Raw genomic sequence first — 22,232 nt, 5'->3', positions numbered from 1 at the left:
TCAGAAAACCACCAAGGATGACCTATTCATCAATGGAAATCATGGAATTCCATTGCGTAAACAATGTGGGAAGACTCTAGAAGACTACAGGAGGCTCTCCACCGAAGCGGATCTCAAGCCTCTGCTAGGTGGGGCCAGTCGGTCCCACATGCAGGCCAGTCGGTCTATGGAACCCACCTGGCAGCCCCTCTTGTTACGTCGGTTCTCCACCGCCTTAAGGATTGCATCTCCATCATTTATTCAAGTCAGTTTGATCCAAAGGCTTAGGATTGATGCTCCAACCTATATATACCTGCCTGCACCCCAAGGCATGCCAAGTTAGATCCTAAGAGCTAAAAAGCTAGAAACCCTAATCCATATTTCTACCAGGATCAGAGCTAGCAATCAAGAGAAGATTAGTCCTCGGTAGGATCTAGTCTTGTATTAGAGATAGAGAGATAGAGTGACAGAGAAGAGTTTGGAGGAAGTGCTAACCTTCGGTGCTCTCTCTACGGCGTGTACCCTGGCGACATCAAGTTCTTTTTGAGCTTGCTTCTGAGATTTCCCTGGTAATCAACTTCTAATTCAAGTAAGCATCTTGTTTATATTGTTCTTCAGGTTTGCGACTCTCTTGAGTACTTTAATCCTTGTAGCTCCTAGGTTAAAGTAGTATTCGTAGTGTAAGCATGGTGCTTAGACTCGGTTACTCATGGATGTACCTTACTTTCTGCATTGGTGGTGGCTCGCAAGGGTGACTCTTATAACCTCATTGAATCCTTTGTAGTTCACCTCCTATTAGTGGGCCTAGCAGGACCTTGTTGCTATAGGAAACATACTCTGCTTGTGTTTTCTCTTGAAATAACCCTAGAATTGAACAATAGAAGACAAAGCTTACCAAAGTTAGAACTAGAAGACCTCTACGACCTCCATTACGCTCCTATTATCTAGCCTTGATTGTGAAGTTGGGTTAAGTTAGATTTGGTTATTCTCACACATGTTTCCTCGAGTTTGATATAAAACTAGGTACTCCCAGTGAAGTGCTACATTAATATAATATTTGTGTGCTTGTGGATTATTCTGTGTGCATTAATTTATACCAACAAGCATTTATGGCGCCGTTGCTGGGGAAACGGTTGCTGAGTTAACTTTAAACCTAGCTTATCCTTGTATCATTATTCTTTTATCTTTTATCTTTTATTTTCCTTTATTTTTACCATGGATCTAGAATCCACCCCTATTTACTAATATGCTGCACCTACGAGCACACGCCTACAACCACTAGAATCTACAAAGCCTATCCTAACACCTGGCTATGAGCTACGCCCATGTGTTAATCAATATGGTTCAAAATCAATCCTTTTTGGGTGAAGATGATGAAAACCCCTATTCCCACCTAAATGAGTTTGAGCAAACCTGTGCATGCTTATGCATTGTGGGAATGTCAGATAAGACGTTATGATGGAAGCTTTTTCCCTTCTCCTTGACAGGAAAAGCTAAATGTTGGTCCTTGCCCACTAGGTCTAGCCTAGGGCATCTAGCGCCTTGAGTTAGATGGGCATTGTGGTTCCCAACATGGTAGCTGTGCGCTGGGGAAGGCTCCCACCTATGCACCGCGCCGCCATCACCATGCCGGAGCATGCTCGGTGCATGGTACACCTTGGGGCGCCACATGCTAATAGATGTGCATGAGGATAGCCTCAGGATGCTACCTCTCCATAGAGCATTGAGCCTGCTGTACCGCCATAGTTTCTAGCGGGTCGTGCGGCTCCTGGTGAATGTGCTTTCCTTCATCGGTCGAGGGTTCAGGGGCCATTCACATGATAATGGTGGCTGTCGTGATATTCTGGCTAGCTTGAGGGAAGATGGGTGTCTCCCTCTTACCTTGTTGGATTTGATCATACACACGGCGTGCCTGTGCTCGCATACCCTCAGCATCAAGGTGTTGTGGGCTAGGAAATCTATTGTCGTGGCGCTCATTAGCCTGCTCGGCTTCATGGGCCCTGGCTCGCTCTAGGTGCTCCTAGTCGTACTCCGTTGTTCCCTAGGTGTCCATGGAATTGGGTAGGCATTATCCTCTGCACCTCCTGCCGACACTGCTCCATCCTTTGAGAGGTGCAACATGTGCAACATGTTGCATTCCCTCAGCGAATGGCAGCTCCCTTCAAAATTGGACTCGAAGTCTATGTTCCTAGGGGTCATCAATAGGATATCATAGATGGACTCTGGTTCCAGCTCCATCATCCCTACATACCTAGAGGACCCTGGCGTCATTGTATGATCATTGTGCCTAGCGAGCTCTCACTCAAAGAGTGCGATAGCATCCTTGGGGTTCTAGAATTCGGCCTCTGGCGGCATAGGCCCACTCCCAGAGACCTAGGCGAAAGCATTTTCCAATACATAGAAAATGCATTAGCTTAGCTCTGGCTCAGGGTTTGCCTTGCGATAGGCGCCAATCCTGCATGCTAGTGCATTAGAATCAACAATCATGGGACCAGCGTGGGCCGATCCATGATCAAGTGTCAGGATGTACGGCGGAGCCACATTCCCTTCATTGAGGCGTAGCTGACCTAGGTGGTCAGCTATGAATTCTAGGTCCCCAAAGCGCATAGCTTGGCCATGGAGAAGACTATCAATAGGAGTTGGCCCGTCAACATCGATGAACTCAAGGCTTCCGAAGTGGATGCAGCCACCGGGGGCCGTGCCAAGAGCAAGTCTAACGTAGGTGTAGGGAGCCATCACTTCCTTCTCGATAACAAGAGTGTGCGACTGTCCCCTACCTGACGCGCCAACTATTGGTGTTTTATGAATTGAACTAGTAAATTTATACGATTGTCGTGCTGCTCTAGGAAGACAATGGTAGCATCCAAAAGATACGAGGATTTATATTGGTTTAGGCCGAAGCCCTATGTCTAATCTCAAAGATGATCGAGTGCGTGTTCCTTGCTTGAGTGCTTTGAAGTTCTTACAATGGGAGGTGGAAGAATGGTAGAAGAGGTAGGAGTGCTAGAGCTAGAAGATGAACTGCTTGAATGAGAGCTTTGAGAGTCTAGAAATGGTGAAGATGATGAAGAGATGTCTAGAAGGTGCCCTGGTGGCCCTAGGTGTCGTGAGCCTAAGGGAAGGAACCTAGCTAACTTGGCTTGCAAGCTACACCATCTTGTGGTGCACATCTAGATGTGGTTGTCATCATGGTCTTATGCCCACGTCACGGCATGGCATGACATGGTGCTATAGTGCTGTTCGTGGTGGCATTATGGGCATGTTGTGTTTTGCCAGCCATCTTGTGCAATGTGGTCTTCATCATGGCCTTTGTCATTGCTTTCTGATCTCCTAGGGGCATCATACAAGAGTTAGTAGCCGCCCCTAGGTCATTGGTCATCTTGTTATCTTATGGAGTTGGTGGCCATGATCTCAGGCTTCGGGGTCATGGTCCCTGTTGGCTTGGATGGCCTCTAAGTCAAGGTCACCATCGTCGATCCCATCCCGTAGTGCGTGGAGTTATACATTCAGGCCGTATTTGTATGGTGGGTCACTGTATTGGGCGTCACCACTTGGTGGTATTGTCTTGTCTCTGCTATGTGGCATAAGGACGGCATCTGACAAGATCAAGGTGACCATTGTCCCCTCGGTCCTTGCAGGGTTAGTGTGGCAGAGCAGGCACGCTTGAATAGACTCGATCTCTCCCTGTTCCTCCCAAGGGCCGGGATGGTGGAGTGGTTGTGAGTCCTCGTGTGGCATGCGGCTGAGGCAGATGGAGCCATGGAGGGGTCATGGCGTGCCTTGAGATACCCGGTGTAACAACCTAGGTTTTCCAATAACCCAAAAATATTAACTAAAAAATTCTTCTAACAAAACCCATGCATGGTGAGTGTGCATACTAGGAAACCACCCATGTAGTTGCACAAGTAGAACCAAGTTAGCATGGTTGAGCATTTTTGCATTTAATTCAACTTGTGAGTTGCTCCTTCATGATTTTATGTGATGTGATAAAATCAATCAAACCTTTATAACTAAACTATGTGTGTGAGTTGCCAACCCTTGGCTTGGATTCTAGGACCCTAGATGGCCTCTGGTAGACCCCACTAGGACGTATATATGTTGGCAACACATATATACATGCATAGGTGTAGTGTGGAAATAGAAATAGAAATAGAAATAGAAAAGGAATTGGAAAAATGAAGAAAATAGAAAAAGGGGAAATAAGTCTAGCTGCAGAAGCTAGCCTAGTCCCGCCGGCCCACGCCGCCCACGCGGCCTAGCTCCCACACACTTGCGCCCCTGCCCTACATGCACAGGCTGGCCTGCTTCGCCCATGCGGCCTAGCACCACATCCGGGCCGACGCCCCTGCCCGCGCCCATGCGAGGCCGACCTGGCCTAGCAGCAGCCCACGTCGTGCCCGCCCGTGTCATGATAAGTGAAAGGTCCTAATATGGCTAGAGGGGGGTGAATAGCCTATTTAAAATTCTACAAATCAACTAGAGCAATTTGATTAGTAAGACAAATAGCGAAATGCAAACTTGCTCTAGCTCTACGAGGGTTGCAAGCCACCTATCCAACAATTCTAGGTGTAATGATTACTAGACACACAACTTGCTATGATACTACTCACTAAGAGCTCTCAATCTTGCTATACTAAAGAGCTCCACTAGATGAACTTAGATAACAAATCAACCTCTCAATTCTAGTTACACTAAAGAGCTTGCCACAACTTGTTTCAAAGAATATAAAAGAGTGAGTAAGATGATTATACCGACATGTAGAGGGATGAACCAATCACAAGATGAAGATTAAACCAATCACCGGGAGAATGCAAATGACAAGAGACAACCGATTTTTCTCCTGAGGTTTACGTGCTTGCCAACACGCTAGTCCCCGTTGTGTTGACCAATACTTGGTGGTTCGGCGGCTAAGAGGTGTTTCACAAACCTCGTCCACATGATTGGACACCGCAAGAACCTACCCACAAGTGAGGTAACTCAATGACACGAGCAATTTACTAGAGTTGCCTTTTAGCACTCCACCGGGGAAGGTACAACTCCCCTCACAATCACCGGAGACGGCCACGAACAATCACCAACTCATGCTGATCCTCCACCACTGCACCGAGCCATCTAGGTTGTGGCAACCACCAAGAGTAACAAGTAAAATCTGCAGCGCAACACGAATACCAAGTGCCTCTAGATGCAATCACTCAAGCAATGCACTTGGATCCTCTCCCAATCTCACAAAGATGATGAATCAATGATGGAGATGAGTGGGAGGGCTTTGGCTAAGATCACAAGGTTGCTATGTCAATGAAAATATGCAAGAGAGTGAGCTAGAGCTGGCCATGGGGCTTAAATAGAAGCCCCCACAAAATAGAGCCGTTGGCTCAAATATTTGGTTGACTGCGCATCGACCAGACGCTCCGGTCACAATGCATCGGACGCTGCACTGGATGCTCCGATCGTGAATACCGAACGTGTCCGATCAGCTTACCAGACATGTCCGGTAGCTCCTAGACTGCCACATGTCCAGTTCAAATCAGCCTAGCCATTGCTACCCATCTGCCGATGACCGGATGCTAATATCGGACGCACAAACACAAATGACCGGACGTAGAGCCGCCGAGTCCGGTCGAGTCCAGTAAGCCACCAGGGCCGACTAGACATGTTTGTTAGAAATTGACCGGACGCTGAGCCTCAGCGTCCGGTCGAGTACAGTAAGCACCCATAGACGACCGGACACGTTTGGTCACACCGGACCGGACGCTGCCAGTGTCTGATCAATAGATCTACCGAGCACTATGTTTGCTGAATCACACCGGACATGTCCTGTGTGGCGACCGGACACGTCTGGTCGCTGAGTTCATCGCCAAATACCGAACATGTCCGGTCACCAAACCGGACATGTCCAGTCACTCTGTAACCAGAGCGACTAACTCCTTTTCGACTCTATCTCCTTCACCCTTGCTCAAATGTGCCAACCACCAAGTGTATCACCTTGTGCTCATGTGTTAGCATATTTTCACAAACATTTTCAAGGGTGTTAGTACTCCACTAGATCCTAAATGCATATGCAATGAATTAGAGCATCTAGTGGCACTTTGATAACCGCATTTCGATATGAGTTTCACTCCTCTTAATAGTACGGCTATCTATCCTAAATGTGATCACACTCGCTAAGTGTCTTAATCACCGAAACAAAATGGCTCCTACAATTTTACCTTTGCCTTGAGCCTTTTGTTTTTCTCTTTCTTCTTTTCCAAGTTTAAGCATTTGACCATCACCATGCCATCACCATTGTCATGATCTTCGCCATTGCTTCATCACTTGGAGTAGTGCTACCTATCTCATAATCACTTTGATAAACTAGGTTAGCACTTAGGGTTTCATCAATTAACCAAAACCAAACTAGAGCTTTCAATAAGCCACTCCCACCTTCACCCGCTGCCGCTGCTAGGTGGACCCTACCTATCATCCCCTACCCCTGCTCCCCTCTCTACTTTAGGCAAAACAAAGCAGAGTAGAGCACCACACCCACCGCTCGCCGCACTAGCCGTCCGTGCCCCTGGCCCTCGCCTATACGCGCGTGGATGCATGCCACATCATCAATCCACACCACATTGCCTGCCCCAGCTCATGCCATGATGAGGTGACATCGTTGCCATGGACCGCACCTCTATCGCACCCTACCACCACTATACCCGTGCCCTTGACCGGTCGTCGCTCCAAATTGGAGGCGCCAACCACCCCCGTACTCCCGCTGAACGCTAGAACCCTAGCCGAGAGCTCCCAATCACCCTACACATGTCCTCTTTGCCTTTCCCATCGTCCGCCGCCTGCTATGGTTGAGCTTGGGATATAAAACCCCCTCTCTGGTGCCCTAGCCCCTCTTCCATCCACCCTACCTCCACTAGTGGTTTCACTAGCCATGCCAAGCCAGAGGAGGAAGGGGGGAGCAGCGCCGTCTGCCAGAGTGGATCGCCACCATGGAGATGCTGCCAGAGCTAGAGATGCCGCCCTATCGGCTATGTTAGTGTAGCTGCTCAGCACGGCACTGCACTGCCTCATCACGGCTTTGCCTCGCCATTGCACTGCCACCCTAACTACACCACCACCACGGTGAGCCCTGTCGAACCCCTATACTTGCTATCATCATCATGCCATGGCCACCGATCCGTGCTACCATCATCTGCCATAGCACCAACACCGGGCGCCAAAGCCACCAGGTGCCACCTTGGCCCACTAGTGAACTCACCATGAGCCCACGAGGCCATAGAGCCTCCAAGCAGCCCCGCTGAGCCACCCTAGCATGAGAATGCACGAGCTCGCCATCAGCGAGGAGTGTTGCCACAGGAGGAGGAAGAGCTGCCGTGCCCCTTCGCCTGGACCTACCTGCGCCCTACGCACCATGAACTAGAGAGGGAGGAGAGAGAGATGGATGTGGTCCACCACGTACCGTGCCTGCGGTCCATAGACTCGCACGGTGCTGTCAACCGTGGACCAGCACCGTGGACCCGAGCCCAGTAATCGCCCATCTATGCCACATGGCCGCCTGTTAGCATGACACATGCCCAGGCCAGACCGGCCCATGACCCGGCCCATTAGGCCCAGTCAAGCCAAGTCAACGCTGCCCATTGACCTGACCTCACCTGTCAGTAACTGTTGACCATGGGTCCCACCTACCAGTGACCGTATTTCCTATGTCCAATCACATGCTGACACGTGTCCTTCACTATTCAAAATTCTTATTTTTCTTTTTTAGAAAATAATTTAAACTTAGAAAATTCATACAACCTCAGAAAAATATGAAACCAGTGCCCAATTTTTTTAGAAAATGAGCTCTACGTCATAGGCTTGTGTTTGAGTGCATTTGGATCTTTTGGATTTTGGTTGCTTCTTTGTGATCATCTATATGATTCGCTTATCATGGCTATATGTCTCGTTTTATAGACCTAGAGGAGCCATAGACTAAGGAGCATGACCTGACTACACTGAGGAGCTTGGAGATGACTTGCTAGGTGCCATGTCCCACCCAACCTCATAGAATCCTATTAGATATGCTACCATGTGGATGCTAGTGCTATACTTTTATGCAAATGATTTGTGATAGGTTGCATGGTAGAATTGCGTATGAGACATTACCTTGTCACAACCTATACCCCTGCACACCCACTGTTAGGTAAAACGCTTGCTTACTTACTTGATACTGCTTCTACTACGCATTATATCTGTGATGTGATGCTTGGTGGAGGATTATTTGTGAGTGGTTAAGGCACTAGGTGCCAATAATGTGGTAACAACCGGGGAGATCTTAGCGTGAGTCTTGGGTGTGTGGTGGGGGTTGAGTCAATCGGACAAGATCTTACAATGAGTCTTGCTAGGGGGTGCAACCTGTGCATTTTTACGAGTGGTACCTGTGGCGGGTGCATGTGAGATGAGGAGATCCCAGAGTGGAGTGTCTTTGTGAGATGAAGCCCCGAGATGGAGGTGCCATTGAGGCATGGCATGTCGGTTATCCCCTTTGAGAAGATATCATGTCCGGTCCCCCTAAGGACTGGTATGTCAAGAGAACCAGATCATAGGACCCTACGTGCATGCCACTCGTCCCTGAATGGGCGGGAGATAGATACTGACCATCTAGGATGGTGCCACTACTACTAGGTTGGAAGTGGATAGTGTAGGGAGGTATGGGTATGGGCGTTTGGCCCACACCCTCCTAAGATAGCGTAGTAACCTCTGGGGCCGGTAATACGTCTCACAGTCTCAGCGTTTCGGTGGACTCCGGGGTGGCCCAGGGCTGAGTGGTAGGGTGGCATCGCACCGGTTGGAAGGTAGCCCGGTATCAGCCTAGGCGGGGCACCACCAATGATGGTGATCCTGTGGTTCTAGGTGTACATGCTCTATAGAGTTGATCGATCTATATGTATATCCACGCCCTCAGATATGGACATTCCTATGACCTACGCTTCCCTTGATTAGTGAGTGGAGTCCTTTCTTCTCTCCCCCTGGATTCTTGTGTTGGTTTTTTGCTTTGGCCGATGAGGCAAGGTACGAGTGGGAGTCATCCTTGTCGCCTAGAGAGTGTGAGAGTGGTGAGATGTGTGTGATGGGATGGGAGAACATGTGGATGATATGGGCTAAAATTTGATGAATTATTATTAAAACTTGACATACTCGCATAGGAGACCACCGCCACAAATAGGTCTTTTGCTCTACCCTTGCATTCCACTACCACAAAGCAAATGCAAAGCATAGGGTGGGGGCCAATGGCCAGTACAAATCGTACCGATAATTGTTTGACAGGTTCTGAGCCCGAGTATGACTAATAGGGAGATGATTGAGAGGATTTGAGGTCTTGTTCCTACGCTCAAGTTTGGTTGAGAAGATGGAGTCGACGTCCGCTGCCTTCATACTTGATGTTGTTTTGGTTGCTGTTGCTCTGAGTGATTCCGCCAAGTGGCCATGTAATAATGAGTAAACCTTATTATTTGTACTCTCTTGAGACAGGTATTCGATGTATGACTGTGATATCGACTGTTATTTGATAATGTGATGGGATGATCACCTGGGACTATCATATTATACTTCAAATCTGTGGATTTTCCTTCGAGGAAATTGGGGTCATTTCGCCCAGGGTATCATAACCCCGACAAGTTGTGAATATTGATCTATAGGTAGAAAGAGAGTTTTTTTGCTTGTCAAACAAAAATGGTTCATTCAAGTAATTTTCATGTATAGACACCTTATCAACATAGCCATAAAGTTTTTTCTAGAAAGTTTAGCGTCTAAAGATATCACATAAAATTAATATTTTTGTGGTTCCTAAAGAGGGCGTTGTTCTAACAAAAGATAATTTCGCAGGAAAAACCCAGAATGGCAGGAAACCATGTATGTTCTGTTGCACGATAAAGCAACCCAACACCTCTTCTCCAAATGAATTTGCGCTAAATTCCTCTGGCAGGGTGTATACTTGGTTTTAGGCTTACAACCTCTGAGAGATGTTCATGACCTTTTTCCATCAGTAACTGGTACAAATAGAGGATCCAATCCGAATAAAACTTTGTTTTTATACGAGGCTAGCTCAACCATTTGTTGGACAATAAGATTTACAAGGTGAACAATTGCCGGCCCAAAATCATTTTGCATGTTATGTTCAGAGGAGCACATTTCTTACGTCAATGGGCATAGTTGTAGTGTGTTAAATCCAACAAAAAGCTCATCATTTAAGATTTTCATTTCCTAAAGGCGGTTAGTGCAATTCTTGTCTTACTTTGGATGAACAAATAATGCTAGAATTAAGTTTACTATTTATATGGTAATAAATTGCTTGATTCTCTTGTTTATAATAGATGAAGCCAGGTTTATTTTCTCTATCTAAAAAATATATACTAGGCTACCATGGGTTGCTTCTCATGTAAGAAATGGGCAGCTCTTTTCAGCCATTCAAACATATGAGCAGAGATCAACCGCCTCTAATCTTACCACAGACAAATGCATCATGCCTCTACTATGTAATCCATGTCTCTAAAAATTATATAAATCTTACTTTCTATGAAGTTAACTATTTTTTAAATTTAATTAATATATATTTATAAGAAGAATAATATATTTATGATGCATAGTTAGTACCATTAGATTACAACTAGAATATATTTTATAATAAAACTATTTGGAGATTGATCAAACCATCAAAAAAGAGAGTTACATTCTTTTTGGGACAGAGGGAATAGTCCACCTTTTCAACATTTTTGGCCACTAACATATGTTAATGTATATAGTTTTGTCGCATAAAAATACCTAGGATTTTTTTGTACTACTTCATCAATATGTGTTGGTGTAGAAAGTGACCAACTAGTGAATATTTGTGGTTTTGCTGTACGTTGTGATCGAAGGTGGCCTATCACTTAATGACACATGATTTATACTGGTTCGGGCAACGTGCCCTATGTCTAGTCGGGGTCGGTCGGTGACTTTATTCCTGAGCCCAGGTGCTTGAAGTTTGTAGTGGGGTTACAAACAAGAGGGAGAAAGATGGGATGTACAAGAGGTCCGGTTGGCTCTGACCGGACGGGCCGAGAGTGACAGGAACTTCGCTACGAGCTAGGTGTTCAAGCGTGTGCTTATGGTCGGAACTTGGTGGTTCTTTGGTTGCAAGGTGTTGATGTCGATATAAGGAACTCTGGCCTCCTTGAATCGGTCCCCTTGTTGGAGGGAGCGCATCCCCTTTTATAGATGAAGGGGATGGCTTTACAGGTGAGAGGGAGAGAGTATGGATGTTCCTAAGCCTTGTTGCCCACGCCGATGAGGGAAGCGATGATGGTAGGCGCCCACAATACAGTTGATGTTACTGTAGAATGTCAGGTGCACATGGGAGGTTGCGTTGGCTTCTTCGGGAAGGGTGGATGTCTGTACCTGCAAAATACTTTTGTTATGTGAAGAGCCCTTACCATGTGTACCAGGTATAGTGATCCCTGGTGCCCATTATCGATGCCTAGAAGCATGCGGGTTTTTTGCCATATGGGAGCTCAATGACGCCTACAATACTATAGACACAAATGTCGGCACCTACAATACTATTTGTGTCAGGGCAGTAGTGGAGCACTGTTCCCGCAGGCGTACAGGGTATGGTTGACTTGTGCGCTGCCTTCTCCGTTCGCCCCTGGTTCCTTCTGAGCGGGCGTCCCTGGTCGGATGGCCTCAGTCGGCTCTAGCTGCGCCAGTTGGAGAAGAGCGGTAAATAGGCTTCCTATGGGGTCCCGGTCGGATACGCGGGGTCGGAGTAGGAAGCAGTGTTCCTACATACCCCAGTCGGAGAGACATGGGGTCGGAGTCAGAAATAAGGCTCGGGGCAGGCCTTTCGATCGGAGAGGCCGTTCGAAGGCGGCTAGAGCCTAGAGCGAGTGCTCTGGTCGGATAGGTGGGCCAAAGAAGTTGATGAGTAGGCGCTTATTCTTTTGGGTAGACCTTCTGGTTAGTGACCGGACTACCCTTCTGGCCTGTTGTGTTTTAGACTCTTGGGCCGGCCCATGAACTACATGTTGTTTTCCTAGGCCGAGCCCGGGTGTGGAAGCCGGTCCCTGAGGGACCCCGGGTTTATGAACCTGACAAGAGCCCCCGAGGCCTCGGGCAATTTGAGCTGAATCGTCCGGGGGATCTTTTGTCTTGCCGGTGGGTGCGCGCGAGCGCACCCACGAGTGTAGCCCCTGAGCCCCCGGGCGGTTTGGGTGGAACCGACTGGGGGGGTTTCTACGTTGTTAGCAGGAGAGGTTTTGTGTTCGGTGGGTGCACGCAAGCGCACCCGCGGGTGCAGCCCCCAAGCCCCGGGCGGTTCGAGCAGAACCATCTCGGGGGTGTTTAGAGCATGTGTGTGTGTTTTTAGTCTGAGATGGATTTTTGTTAATCCACAGCGTCGTTGTGCAGCCAAGGCATTTTTAGGCATGGAGATTGGATCGAGACAGAACTTACTAATCCCAGCATCGGTGCGCGCCAGGGATCGGGCGAGGAAGTTTAGTTTGAGACGAAACCTGGCGTCGGTGCACGCCATGAATGGAGACAGCTTAGTTTAGATGCGACAGAGTTCACTGATCTTTGGCATCGATGCACGCCATGGGATCGGGTGAGGCAGGGTCACAAGTAGTCCCAGGCATCGGTGCGCGCCTTGGGATCGAGAGAGTTAGTTTTTGTTAGTTTCAGTTAATGAAGCCGTTACGCAAGTTTGGAGTCACGGTCCCAAGAGCCATAGCCGGATGTCACCAATCCTGTCGACACGAGTTTGGAGTCATGGTCCCAAGAGCTGTAGCAGGATGTCGCCGATCCTATCGACGTGAGTTTGGAGTCGCGGTCCCAAGAGTTTCTTTGGAACATAGTCAGAAGTGAAGCCGTTATGAAGACGTTGTTAGTTAAGTTAAAGATCGGATGAGGCGGTGCTCGCGGATCCTAGCATCGATGCGTGCCATAGGACCGTGCGAGTCATAGTCGTTGATCTAGTGAGTTTGAGGTCGTTGTCCTTGGCGTTTTTCTTGAGCCCCTAAACTCTATCGGGCCTTCATGGGGGTCGATGTGAGTATTATGCGTTACCCCATATGGTTCCTCACAACCGGAGGGGCTGGGTTTCATCGCCTATCCCAATCGCTCGGGCTCAAAGACTAGCTCGGTGAGCTCGCTAATGGGTGTGATCGAGTGGAATCCGGGTCCGTCGTTCATGATGGGGTCAGCATAGCCCTCTTGCGACATTCTACTACTCCTTTACCTGCAACCCAACAGATGTCTAGGTCATTTCGGAGACCGGCCCAGGTGGCCTAACGGCCTCCCCTTTGATGGAGATTCTATGGGCCTGGCGAGAGGTTCAGGATCGAACGAGAAGGTTGAGATGACCCGGTCTGTCGGACCGGGCTAGGGCCGCACGGTGCTCATCTACGGTTTTCTCCCCTGGCTCTGTTTGGTTGCTCATGTCGAATGAGGCAAACCACCGCTTTGTGACACAACACGGAGCATTGTGGTGCATTTCGCTGCATGTGCGATGCTTAGTTCCTGAGCCCCCGGGTGGTTCATGCCCTAACCATCCAGGTGGTTCAGGCATATGAGATGAATGCACGTATGGATGTATGAATGATTTGTAAAGAAATAGATGGGATTTTAGTAATGTTTACCTTGATGACTGGAGTGTCGGGGCTCGAAGAGCTTCAGTCAGAGATGTCCAACTAGGACCCATGCTTGTCGTTCGAGATAGAGTCAGCATGGCCTGCATGAGGCATCCCTTTGCTCCTTACCTATCGCCTAGTGTCCCTCCTGGGTGATTTGATCGAATTAAGGAGGTCCGGTGGTCTCTTCTGGCGGAGATTTCTCACTCTCTCTTCCTTCTTCTTTCTCATCGAGAGTGCCTGTATGCCGTGGCGGTCCCTAAGTGAGAGGGAGAGTGAGCGAGGGGGAGGACTTACGGATTCTTTTATGAACCTAGAGCATGATGTTGGACTGGAGGTGACGCTGGATCTAGTCTGCGAAGCCTCCTTCGGGATGAAGCCGTGTGTAGACTCTCTCATGGATCTTTACCGGGTGAGCCTCGTTGGAGGGGAGGTTGCTCACAACTATGCCGGTGGAGGGTTTCGTGCCTACCGCTGCTCAAGTTGGCCAGTTCATAAAGTTTGATGAGATTTCTTTTAGCCATGGCGACCTTACCTCGGTAGCGGTGCCCCCACTCAAGAGCTACTTTGACTGCATAAGGTCAGGAGCTCCATGTTCTTCTGCTGAGCATCTATAGGTGCGACACCCTTGGGGTACCTGTTGTGTTTTACCAAAGTTTTGAAGGAGCGGAACCGAGCGATTTCTGGCGTTTAGGCAAAGTTGTCGAGTGGCCGCAGTAGTTTTTGTAATAGTAGAAAATGTAATAGTTAAGTTTTGTGGGTAAGTCCCCATGTAAATAGTTTCTTTGTATCAATGAATACAACCGTACTACCCCTGTGATGAAACCACCATATCTGTTTCCTTGTTTTTGTCCTAGCATAACCTTTATTTTTATCCTTTCTTTCTCGTACCTGCCCGTTTTTCCCGTAGGGTGCGATCTTGGGAGCCTGGGGCGTGGCCCGCGAGGTTTGGTTGCTCGTATCTGTAGGGAAAGGCGGGGTGCGTTCGGTTTGGGAGTAAGAACAAGGTTACATAGGGTAGTTAAAGGAATGGAATGTGTTTTCGTTCGGGGAGAAAGTTGAATACCATATGATAGTAAAGAGAAAGAGAGGTAATACTCAATATTTGTATATTTATGGAGCCCTCGAGCGACCCAGGTTGAAAGCGTTCGGGCGGGGGCGCTCTTATAGGAGCATGTGCTTTGACCGAAAGTGTTTAGGCCAAATTTAAGGGAAAAACAACATAGCTATTCAATGTTCCAAGTGTTGTTGAGAACATTGCCGTTGTTGTCCTTTAGTCCATAGGTGCTCGGTCGGATTACTTCGGTTACCATATAGGGTCCTTCCCAGAGTGGAGAGCTTGTGTTTTTCCTTTGTTGATTGGGTCCTTCGGAGCACGAGATCACCGACTTTGAGAATCCTTCCTTTGATCTTCCTTTCATGGTACTTGTGGAGGGTTTGTTGATAGCGAGCAGAGCGGATGATGATTGTCTCGTAGGCCTCTTCGAGTAGGTCGACTATGTCTTGTTGAGCTACCGTGGCTTGGTTGCAGTCGAAAGCTTTTACTCTTGGTTGGTCGTGGTCGAGGTCGGAGGGCAATACGGCTTCCACTCCGTAGGCCAGGAAGAAAGGTGTGAATCCTGTGGATCAGTTTGGGGTCATTCTTAGGCTCTAGAGGATCGCTGGGACCTCTACAACCCATCACCCGGTGTGTTTGTTGAGTCAGTCGAAGATGCGCGACTTGAGTCCTTGGAGAACCATGCCATTAGCGCGTTTGACCTGACCATTAGTTCATGGATGTTCGACCGAAGGCCAATCAATTCTGATGTCATATCCATTGCTAAAGTCTAGGAACTTCTTCCTGGTAAAGTTAGTCCTGTGGTGAGTGATAATACAGTTAGGAATGCCAAATCGATAGATGATGTCGAGGAAGAATTTGACCGCCTCTTTCGAGCGAAAATTGGTGATGGGCTTGGCCTCTATCCATTTGGTAAACTTGTCGACTGCTACGAGTAGGTGAGTAAAACCGCCTGGGCCTTTCTTGAGGGGTCCTACCATGTCGAGGCCCCAGACCACGAATGGCTAGGTGATTGGGATGGTTTGGAGCTCTTACGCTGGTAAATGGGTTTGCCGAGCGTAGAACTGGCATCCTTCGCACCTACGGACGACCTCCTCTGCATCTCATAGTGAGGTGGGCCAGTAAAAACCTTGGTGAAAGGTTTTTCTGACTAGGGACCTTGGGGCCGCATGATGCTCGAAGATCCTAGCATGGACCTCGAGGAGGATCTATTTTCCCTAGCTAGCGAGAACGCACTTCATGAGCACTCCCGACGGACTCTGTTTGTAGAGTTCATTACCGAACACGACGAAGGTCTTGGCGTGTCGAGCAATTCATTGGGCTTTAGTTCTTTTAGGTGGGAGAACCTCCTCGAGGAGGTAGGCGAGTAGTGGTACTCGCCAGTCAGTTTGATCGAGTGCCAATACGGCGATGTCCGTGGGTGACATCGTTATAGAGGTACTAGAATCAGAGCCCCCAAGCACCGGCTGGCCATCAGGGTGTGTCTGGGTTGGACCATCCAGGATGCAGGCGGACGGCTCATGGACGTCGTTGATGAAGACTCCGCTCGGGGACGGATCCCACCTAGCGGCTAGTTTTGTGAGGAAATCGGCGTCGTCGTTGTCCCTTCAAGGGACGTGATGCAGTTTGATTCCTTAGAATTTGCCCTTGAGCTTATGCACCTCTTGGCAGTATGCTATCATGAGGGGGCTTTTGTAGGAGGACTCCTTCATGACCTGATCAACGACTAGTTCTGAGTCACCGTGGACATAGAGTCGCGTAGCACCGAGCTCGATGGAGATGCATAGTCCGTTGATAAGAGCCTCGTATTCTGCGGCATTGTTTGAAGCCAAAAAGTGGAGGCGAATGGCGTAGCGGAGCCTACTCCTATCTGGGGAGATCAGAACCACTCCAGTCCCTGAGCCGGGTGCCATTACGGACCCGTCGAAGTACATTGTCCAGTACTCATGGGAGACGTCCGGGGCCAGTAGCTGGACCTCCGTCCATTCAGCGACAAAATCCATGAGAGCCTGAGACTTAATTGCGGTGCGGGGGGTATACCTCATGTCATGGCCCATGAGTTCAAGGGCCCACTTAGAGATTCATCCCGCGGCATTGTAGTTGCGGATGATGTCTCCGAGTAGGTATGAAGTGACGACTGTGACTTCGTGGTCGGTGAAGTAGTGTAGGAGCTTCCTAGTGGCCATTAGCATGGCGTATAGGAGTTTTTGCACCTGGGACCAAGGAGATTAGCGAGGGTGTCCTAAGCAATAAGGAGGCCCGAAGCTCATCTGGTTTGAGTCACCAAGGTGGAGGCCCAAATCAAGTTCGAGTCCATCTCGACCTCTAGGACCAGCCTGCCTTAAACTGGTCACCCAGGACGCATTCGGACTCCATTTTTTATGACACACATATGGATGTGAAATTAATTGGGTTGGCTTCCTTATCCAATTAGCTTTCCATCCATATGTGGATCATCGAAAACGGAGTCCGGATGCGTCCTGGGTGACCAGTTTAAGGCAGACTGGTCCGGGAGGCCGAGATGGACTCGAACTTGATTTGGGCCTCCACCTTGGTGACTCAAACCAGATGAGCTTCAGGCCTCCTTCTTGCTTAGGACACCCCTGCTGATCTCCTTGGTCTCCATATGATTCTCCAAGCATGGTCATATGTATAGAGGTCATGTCCTCATCATCCTCCCTTTCTTAACGTAAAGCCATCCTCGGCGTTGATTTTGTTTGAAGTCGATCCTGCACAACATGAGGACAAACGAGGTTTCCAAAATAATAGGAATGGACAATGTTGTGAGAAAGAATATGACCACATGTACAGGTTTGTAGCATGTCTTGTCCTACAGACATGTAGTCTGCTCGATTGAAATACACATGATCTTTGCCAATACTATCCTGCAAAAAATTAGTACTAACAAGAAATATATGCTCCCTTTCTTTGGATTCCACTTGTGTTCGAAAAGCAAAAATAGAGGAATATGGCATAACAACAGTGTTGATTTTACTATCCTCTAGTTGATCATTAATTTGCACAACTAAAGGAGAATTTGGATTTGTACAAATGTAAACTCGTTGTATCAAATATTGCCCTTGGTTGTTATATTTACCAAAAACATAATATATATGTCTAGAGAACCATGGCAAATCAGCATATGCATAAAGTTTCTCCTCTAAAGAACTAAGATTACATGGAACATCAAATTCAATGTAACCCAAAGTATTTAAAGAAGACATCAATTTCAGCTCATCAACTTCACTAGCATTATGAATAACAAGTCTATTTTTAGCACACATATAGCGTGATCGTTCTTCAATGATTGCATGGGTATAACATAAATATCATCATGCAAGTCATCTTCGTCACAAGAAACATCAAGCAAATCATCTTGTGACAAAGGTAAATCAAGCGAATGCTCCACTAAAATTTGCTCAATCATAGCATGATTGGTGGAAAAATTCAGCGCATCAAGAGAACTCTCACCTTCTGTGAGTTTAGCATCATGGGCATTACCTTTGCTCTCATGTTCAGCAGGGGTAATAGTTGATGGTTCTGAATTTTCACATGAGGTTGTGAGCTTCTCATTTTCTGTCACGTCATCCTTGCACTTTTCTACATTGTCCTGCAAAAGGTTAGGCATAGCAGGAGGAATAACAACAGACTCTTCCTCTAAATGGTGCACCTCATCATATGAAGTCAAAACAGGAGGTGGATGAACAAAGGTTTCTCACATAAGAAGTTTCATATCATTCCAAGTTTGAGGCTTATTAGAAGGATCTAAAGACTCCCACCAAGATAAAGCAGAATGTCGCAAAACACTAACTGCATTTTTTATCTTCCTCCTTGGACACATAAAGCGAGTAGCAAATATGTTATCGATGGCAATTTCCCACTCCATGTACTCATCAGCACCTATACCATCATAAGTCGGTGGATACGAACAACCTGTCATTGTTAGAAGACAGCAAAAGACAACACAAAAGTATTATCCCTACCAACTACTTAGGTTGTGGACAAGGAAAAACAAGGCATTCAACTCTCAAGCGTCTTACCATGGTCTTACAAGTGTTCTTACCAAAGCAACAGGCGGTGCAATCGGTCGGTGACTATGATACTATTGTAGCTTGAGTGTAATAGTTGCAAGGCGAACCTATACTTGGTTAGAAGAAAGTGGAGCTTGGATAGGCACAATATAGTAGCAAGGAATAGCAAAATTCGCAACTGAATAGCAAAGCTGAATAAGTATCCCAAGTACTTGTCTTAGTTGTTGGCCTACTCACGTTCCAAGTACTAGATGTATCAAGTGATGTGAACAGCAAGAATATGATTAGGAACAAGGTAGAAATCAGCACACGCAAACACAGCTCAAATGTCGCTCTTTATGTGCTCCTCTAGATATTGTTCCACTTTTGCCTCTCTTTTTTCTCTATTTTTGGGTTGTCAATGTTTTTTTTGGGATTCTTTGATTTTTTCTTTTTATTTTTTTGATATTTTTTCTTCACTTAGGAGCACAAAAGAAGTAACCACATAAAATATGAGCTTAAACAAGTGAAAGACATGGCCTATGGAATTTCCAGAAGACGTACTCGAAATCAACAAAAACCTTGTGACCACGAAAAGAGGATCTTGTGACCACTTTTTGACCAAAATAAAAATGTCTGACCCTAACAAAGCGGGGATGGACAGATCCAAAAAAATTTCTAATCGATTTTGATATATGGAACGTCGAAATCCGAGTTCGTATGCGAAAACTAGACCAGTTTTACGAACGCACTCCAAATTAGAGGACAAAACGGGAACAATGCGTGTAAAATTGGTCACGACAGCAATGATTTAATGGAAATAGTGAAGACAAGTGTAGGAAATTAGATGGCGTGGACTATGGTTTGATGGATACAAAGGAAACTCAACAAGACTTGGAGATGTTCATGAATTATGATAAAAAAAGGGGAAAACACAAACTGGACTCAAAAACGATCTAAAACTAGCAACCAAAACTTGACCTAGGGCACAAACTCAACAACGCGAAACAGAGATGAAATTGCACGGCACAATGAGGCTATAAGATAGGAAATATGTGACGATGTCTATTTTTTTGGCTTTTGTGGACTATAGGTAATGCAAAAACAGTAACAATCTAAAGGGGAAAACAAAGTTATACCTAACGGGCAATAAGGTCTCTGATACCACTTGATGTAGACTAGGCCCGATCTTCTGAAAGGTATGATAGCGTCGATTGGTGGAGACTCGACGTTTATGATCTAGGCTTCGAACCAAGACTGATTCGGACCCCCGCAACCATTACACCACTGCTCCGTTGGTTATCAACCACGCAAACGCGATTGACCTCACCAAGAAGGCTTTCCTGCAAGCGAATCGAGAACACAAGCAAGAACGGGATGAACACAATCTGAAATTGCAAATAAATATAAGGCTTATGAAAATAAGAAGGAGTTCAAGTCTTTATTCAAAAGGACTAATCGCCATAGGCGAACAAGATCAAGAACTGGGGCCCTAGTTCACAGCAAGCGGCCTCGGCGGCGATAGTTGCAGCAAAACGACGTCTGTTTCACGAGGAAACCATGAACTAAACAAAACTCAAACTCTAAGGAGAGTGACAGCTGGTATTTATAGAGTCTTGGGCGTCACCCCCCCTGGACACACCGCCTAATGGGCCCAAACACAATACACGGTCCAACGGACCAAAAGACGGTGTCGCAGCACCCTGATAGATTCTAGATGCTGACTTGTTTTGATGATTACCGTTGATTTCTAAGGTCTTTTGATTTGAAACTAATTGGGTTGGCTTCCTTATCCAATTAGCTTTCCATCCATATGTGGATCATCGAAAACGGAGTCCGGATGCGTCCTGGGTGACCAGTTTAAGGTAGACTGGTCCTAGAGGCCGAGATGGACTCGAACTTGATTTGGGCCTCCACCTTGGTGACTCGAACCGGATGAGCTTCGGGCCTCCTTCTTGCTTAGGACACCCTTGCTGATCTCCTTGGTCTCCATATGGTTCTCCAAGCATGGTCATATGTATAGAGGTCATGTCCTCATCATCCACCCCTTTCTTGACGAAAAGCCGTCCTCAGCATCGATTTTGTTTGAAGTCGATCCTGCACAACATGAGGACAAACGAGGATTCCAAAATAATAGGAATGGACAATGTTGTGAGAAAGAATATGACCACATGTATAGGTTTGTAGCATGTCTTGTCCTACAGACATGTAGTCTGCTCGATTGAAATGGTTTGTAGCATGTCTTGTCCTACAGACATGTAGTCTGGTCGATTGAAATACACTTGATCTTTGCCAATACTATCCTGCAAAAAATTAGTACTAACAAGAAATATATGCTCCCTTTCTTTGGATTCCACTTGTGTTCGAAAAGCAAAACTAGAGGAATATGGCATAACAACAGTGTTGATTTTACTGTCCTCTAGTTGATCATTAATTTGCATAACTAAAGGAGAATTTGGATTTGTACAAATGTAAACTCGTTGTATCGAATATTGCCCTTGGTTGTTATATTTACCAAAAACATGATATGTATGTCTAGAGAACTATGGCAAATCAGCATATGCATAAAGTTTCTCCTCTAAAGAACTAAGATTACACAGAACATCAAATTCGATGTAACCCAAAGTATTTAAAGAAGACAACAATTTCAAATCATCAACTTCACTAGCATTATGAATAACAAGTCTATTTTCAGCACACATATAGCGTGATCGTTCTTCAATGATTGCATGGGTATAACATAAATATCATCATGCAAGTCATCTTTGTCCCAAGAAACATCAAGCAAATCATCTTGTGACAAAGGTAAATCAAGCGAATGCTCCACTAAAATTTGCTCTATCATAGCATGATTGGTGGAAAAATTCAGCGCATCAAGAGAACTCTCATCTTCTATGAGTTTAGCATCATGGGCATTACCTTTGCTCTCATGTTCAGCAGGGGTAATAGTTGATGGTTCTGAATTTTCACATGAGGCTATGAGCTTCTCATTTTCTGTCATGTCATCCTTGCACTTTTCTACATTGTCCTACAAAAGGTTAGGCATAGCAGGAGGAATAACAACAGACTCTTCCTCTAAATGGTGCACCTCATCATATGAAGTTAAAACAGGAGGTGGATGAACAAAGGTTTCTCACATAAGAAGTTTCATATCATTCCAAGTTTGAGGCTTATCAGAAGGATCTAAAGACTCCGACAAAGATAAAGCAGAATGTCGCAAAACACTAACTGCATTTTTTACCTTCCTCCTTGGACACATAAAGCGAGTAGCAAATATGTTATTGATGGCAATTTCCCACTCCATGTACTCATCAGCACCTATACCATCATAAGTCGGTGGATACGAACAACCTGTTATTGTTAGAAGACAGCAAAAGACAACACAAAAGTATTATCCCTACCAACTACTTAGGTTGTGGACAAGGAAAAACAAGGCACTCAACTCTCAAGCGTCTTACCATGGTCTTACAAGTGTTCTTACCAAAGCAACAGGCGGTGCAATCGGTCGGTGACTATGATACTGTTGTAGCTCGAGTGTAATAGTTGCAAAGCGAACCTATA

The sequence above is a fragment of the Miscanthus floridulus genome, chromosome 5, assembly GCF_019320115.1.
Source record: "Miscanthus floridulus cultivar M001 chromosome 5, ASM1932011v1, whole genome shotgun sequence".
NCBI classification, from domain to species: Eukaryota; Viridiplantae; Streptophyta; class Magnoliopsida; order Poales; family Poaceae; genus Miscanthus; species Miscanthus floridulus.
This window is presented reverse-complemented; position numbering follows the sequence as displayed.